Below are 6,266 nucleotides of genomic sequence, written 5' to 3' on the forward strand. Positions count from 1 at the left end.
GGGTATAGTTCCCCGGTGTGCCAGTATCGGCAACTGTCATCAGTTCATTCAGAAGTCGTCGTCATCTTAAAGTGATTTTATCACAGGAAATACCGATTGGAATTAGCACCACGCTGTCTCCCCGTGACACATCTGCGCTGGGGAGGCCTGTTGACGCAGGAGAACGTCAAAAAGTAGGGAGTGAGTCGGCTGAGCTGGGATATGTTGTGTGCGTGTGTGTGTGTGTGTGTGTGTGTGTATGTGTGTGTGTGTGTGTGTGCTCATGTTGTGCAGTCCCTATGAGAACCAGTGGACTTTTTAAAGTTCAAAGCGAGAATTTTTTTCCGTGATGAGGCTATATTTGCACATCCTATCGTCTTAAAAGGGCCAGTAAAGAATTTAAGACTTGTGGTTGCTCAGCTAAGGATGATGTCTTTGTTTTAGGTTAAGGTTACAATCAAGAGATAATAACCTTTGCCCTTAGTTTGTGTGTGTGTGTGTGTGTGTGTGTATATTTGTATTTGTGTGCATCATGTATGTGCGTGTGGTCCTGCTGAAATGATAGATGTGTAGCGAGGGATGAGTGTGAGGCAGTGGGGGCAGTAAACAGTGAGACATGCATGTAGGAGGTCTGGGTGCAGACTAAAGCCAGAGCTGTCACGATCCCAGACAGAGATATGGACAGATCCCATCCCTCCACACGCTGCCACTACACACAACTATAAACCTCTGGACCAGATGATAAGTTCACTGTGGTGCCTGGCTCATCAGCAGCGCCCCCCACCCCACACCCAACTCCCTGTATTGGAGAAGTTTTTCTTTTTTTTTCTTTGACGGGAAATAAACCGCTCAATCATAGGCAAAAGGTTTGCACCAAACAAGATTAAAGGTGACTGGAATTAAAAACCAAAAAATAAAGCAGAAAGAAAGAAAAAAGAAGGAACAGTCTTACCTGACCCCCGAAATAAAGCCATGATGTATTATTTACTCTTTCATTTTTATAAATGGTATAAACATGAAAATGTGCCCTCTTTATTTCTATTCTGTTACATCATGTTACATCAACAGCATCATTCTTCTACAGCCTCGCTGTGTGTGTTTACGTGTAACAGTTTTATGAATATAAACAGCAGAGAAACGAAAAAGTTCTGCTGCCATAAATTTACTATTCACTTACGCTAAATATATGTAATCAAAACTCCCCTGGAATGACTGATGACTATTAATAAGAAGTTTTTCTGTTGAATATATTTAAATTGAGAAAGCAGAATTGGTACCAATGGATCACATGAGAGTAATTTCTTCTTCTCCTTCCTATCAGATTATTGGATCCACTTCTCTAGATGAAGGATGTACGTATTTATAAATTTTGTGGCTGAAATTGAAATAGATTCTTGTAAGAAGCAACACTTTAATACTAAAACGAAGTAAGAAAAAAAACACCTAAAGATGCCATAAATTTGATGTTGTACATGTTGAGGTTTTGTTGTGTCAAAAAAAATTCTTTTCGTTCATGTGACTTTTGTTTCCCAGGGCTTCTTTACCCAGAAGACCTCTTATTGCAGGGCGGTGATATTGTGTTTAAGTGTGTGCATAAAGGTGGAAGTAACCCCTCTTCTGACCTTCTTTGCGCCCAGGGGTCACACATTGTTCAGGAGGATGCAGACACCGCGGCTGATGGATGACCGTTCAGACCATTTCCCTGGGTTCATATTTACTCGGGAAATCGTAATTCACCCCATGGGAGAAGCTGAAGGCGGACCAGGTCCCTTCTTCAGCTAATTTTCTTCAGAATCCAGGATACGATGAAGAGGCTTAGAGCTCAGCTGCATTGGCACGGCTTAAAGGAGAGGTGGAATAAATCTTCAGCCACAGCTGTCCCCTCTACAAACTCCACAGAGCTGCGCCGGGCTGAGGACGAAGGCCGTATATGGTCCAATGAAAAATACAGCTTGTTTTTTTTCGTTGATGCATCATCGCATACAAACTTACATAATGTACTCCTCTACATTTACAAGCATTCTTTGTCTTCAGAGGATGTGATGACAGGATGATACACTCATGACCCGGTGTTTAGTGTGAATGTGATTCAGCCTGTGAGGTAAAATACGTGAGTTTTCTCTTTTTTTATATGACACATTAAATTTCAGTGATGTCGTTATTCTCTGGTCCCGAGAAGAGAGACAGCTTTAACCTTCTTCAAGGTCCAGTGTTAAGTTTTACCCTACAGATTTCTAATTTCAGTAATTTTGCAGTATTTTTCAATATAAAAGTGAAAACCCCTTTTCACAAGAGTCACGAGAAACCAAAAGCCCCTATAATGGAAACAAGTTTTTTAAAACCACAAATCGTACTCTCACATCCCCAAAAAGTTAAAGGAACTCTTTCGAAGTCACGGCCAAAATAACTTTGAAAAACAACTAGGTTTCTCCCACAGTCATGAAGTGGACGTGTGGACAAGTTGGAGCCAAAGTCAGAGCAATAAAAAAAAAAAAAAAAGGAATGAAGAGAAAAGAGCATGAGCGGCATCTTCATTACGAGACATGTTGTCCATTAGTTTCTTCCAGTTTACTACATCATGACTTCATAGTTCACTCAAGCTACCTAATGGGGCCAATGACCAAGACTGATGGTTCCAAAGCTCAGTGTATGCCATCACCACCTACGCTCTCTGCCAAGTATTCAATTAGGGTGAGTAATTGGGTGTAGATGAGGCAGAGATCATTGTTGGGCTCAATGTGGAAAGTCTTGGAAATGTGTGTGTATTTAAAAAAAAGAAAAAAAAAAAGAAGAAGAAGAAGAAGAGGGAGAGCAACAGAGAGAAGGTTCTGCCTGTCATGTCTTGAGTGACTTAGAAATTAGACGAGTTTCTAAACAAGCTTCATAAACAGTCAGACATCTCTGGAGCTGTCAAGGGCTTCCCCAACATCTGCCTGTGGGCCTCATTAATTAAACTGAAAATGGGAAAGACGGAAAAAGTGCATTAAACAGACACAGAGCAGTCGCTGTTGTAAAAACATAGCATTCCCTGGTATATATATTTAGTTATAACATTCCCTATAATCTACATATGCACTTTTGGGAAGCAGGGTTTTTTTTTACAACAAAAACTGAAATCATGGTATTTGTGATTGCGTGATAACTGTTAAATGGGCAAGATCAGATCATGGTTTATAACGCAGGACAACGGTTTTTTTGATTTGTTTTTGTGTTCTTGTTGTGTGTGGGGGAGGGGGGCAGACCTCCCCAGTGATGTTCTTTTAATAACTTCCTCTGAGATACATAAATCTTTTCTGAAAGCAACAATCGCTCACCTAATCTATTTTTTCTCTATAAATCTGGATTCAAACATGATCTATTCCCTCATATGCATATGAATGTGTTTGACAGTAATTAGTATGTACTAAGATGTTCAAAAAACTGTGTGCAAAAGTTACACAACACATTGGTGAGAGAAATTAACATACGTTTTTGCTTTTCCACATTTTTACTGAAACTCTGAACACCACCAATTCAAATCCCTACCTAAATGAATCAAAGTATCTGTAATAATATCATTGATGATGCAAAGATAATTATAATAATAATCAATTGAAAGTTTTTTTTAACAGAATAAGGGCCTATATATGTATTTGCTTGTGGTTTACAATATGTTGCATACACCTTCAATGCTAAATTTTCTGACCCTTATTTCATCCAGTGTGCAACATATGTGCAGCAATTTAGTGTCGATGTAACATCTGACCACTAGGTGGCAGCACAGGTATCTAGTTTGTCAGAGTTACTGTACTACCTTTCTTTCTAAGACTAGGCTTAAATCATATTTACAAATAGTCGATATATCACTGAGTAATATAAAATTTTTGTATAGCTATTAAGTGAGCATCCTTCAAAAACAATCCGAACAAGACAGTCAGAGACTGTGACACCCTACGACACCCCTGCATTCAAAATTTTACCCTGAACTACACATTTTTGTGCCTCTGACTTCCTGAAAATGTTGCTTTTTGTTTTGTGATTATATCTCATGAGGTTTCAGAGATGTGTACCTAAAAAGGTACAGAAGTGAAAATTTGACCTTGACCTAGTTTTCTCAATATAAAAGTATATCTTCTTCTTCTTCTTCTTCTTCAAGGTCAAGGTCATCATCTCATTTTCATCCCCTTTGCCGCCCAAGTAATGTGTTTTTTGTTTCATCTTTCTATCTGCAACGGTTGTGAAGATATTTGGTGGACGGACAGATGGACACACAAACACTGACAATTACAATACATCACTGCTTCGCAGGATGTTAACATTTAAAGAGTTTCACTATTTCCTTCTTGATTTTGAACAATCCTCTCCCACGTGTGTCACCTTTTGCCCTAAATTACACAAAAAGAATTCCCCGTTCTTATGTGACTTTTCAACTGTGTAAACCATCGTGGATCATCCCTATGTGGATGATAATAATATGCAAATCTTGTCATAAATTTGAAAGTCTCACTGGATTGTAACATTTAAACATGTCAATTGTTTATAGTTTTTTTCTGTCTACCAGATTTTACTTGCATAACAAAGTCATTCACATTGCACTCGCAGGTAATTCACCTCAGTCATGCGGTGGTCATGTTTGGATTCTGGTATTTCAAAGGGGGAAGTGTGAACAATCTCTGTACTTTCTACCAAGGCATGTGGTCAACAGACGGCTTGGCCCCCAGCCTCCAGCTGGATAGGAACCATTTCTGAGCAACTTTAAATAATCTTAATCCAAGCAACACCTGTTGCCTGACCAGAAAGAGGTTGTGTAACTAATGTGACTTGAATACAGTCAGTCTAAACATAAAGCTACAAACGAGTTTTAAAACCACTAGGATCCTGTTTCTCAATCATTATGTGGAATCGCCCACAGATCATACACAAATTTGTGAAGAAACGAACTCACAAATGAACAACTCATTGTTCAATGAACAGCAACCCCTCCCATATGTTGTCCTCGCTGTCTGCTACACACTAAATGATTGTCTTTTATGTATAACAGACAACATTCGTGATTTTTTGTTAATGAATTTTTTGTCTCATGCTGATTATTTTGCCCTCTTTTTACTGTAAAACCTTTTAAGATGGCAAAAAGCACTTTTGTCACGTGCCTATCTTACATCATAACATGCTACACACACACACACACACACACACACACACACACACACACACACACACACACACACACACACAAACCTACACAGAGTGAAGACTACACTGTGACCTACATGTCAATACAGATTTCATGCACCCTCGACTCTTGCTCCCCAGAGGCCGTCACCCCGCCCTGGTCTTTCCCTTCACGTCTATGTCTGTCTGTTTTGACTGATAGGTTTTGTTTTGCTCAAACACGAAACATAAATGCATCATGTGTGGCTTTGACTCCAAATAATGTGCTATTTGATTTATCAGGCAGCTCCAAAAATAACATTTATGAAGTCATTTAAATCATGAATAGATGGATTTCTCGAGAACTTCATTTCTCAAGAACAACATTTGAGTTCCATACAACAAATCTGAGAAAAAGTTTGATTTGTCTGAATTTTCTCCTCTGTGCAGACTGTTCCTCTTTTCATTGGAGAAGTTGTGCGGTGGGCAGTCTTCCTGGGCTCCTTCCTGTGCTTCCTGTCCAGAGACAGATCAGGCGGTCAGGGATCACTCGTGTCAAAGAGTGCAGTGAACAGTGCTTAGATTGACTTTATCTTTATACGTTTATTTTCATTAACAGTTGTTAGTGTTGGAGTTATAATAGTTCAAAATGGAGGGCACTCATTAATAAACTTCTTTTCTCACTTAAACACATACAATCACATTCACCACATTTAGTTTTGGACCTTTACACAATAAGACAGTATAGTGAATGAACATCTTTTGTGTTTCTACTTAAATAAAGGGAACGTTGATTTAAAACAAAATCTCTGCAGGCTTCAGGCTAAATTGTAAGGCCTTTGTGTTGAAGGACATGAACTGATACTGATTAGAGGATATGACCCTTGATCAATGGCTAACGTGGTGTATGTGTGAGTGTTTGTGTGTCTATGTGGGAACCCCCCCCCCACACACACACACACACACACACACACCTGTCTCTCCATTGACAGCGTCTCCCAGTTCCTCTGTGGATGCCTATTCTCTTCCTCCCACACTAATTCTAAATGAGCGTTCTCCCCAGAGACAACAGTAACGCCTTTGACAAACACACACACACACACACACACACACACACACACACACACACACACACACACACACACTGTTTGCATAAG

This window comes from Antennarius striatus, chromosome 1 (genome assembly GCF_040054535.1).
Source record: "Antennarius striatus isolate MH-2024 chromosome 1, ASM4005453v1, whole genome shotgun sequence".
Classification (NCBI taxonomy): domain Eukaryota; kingdom Metazoa; phylum Chordata; class Actinopteri; order Lophiiformes; family Antennariidae; genus Antennarius; species Antennarius striatus.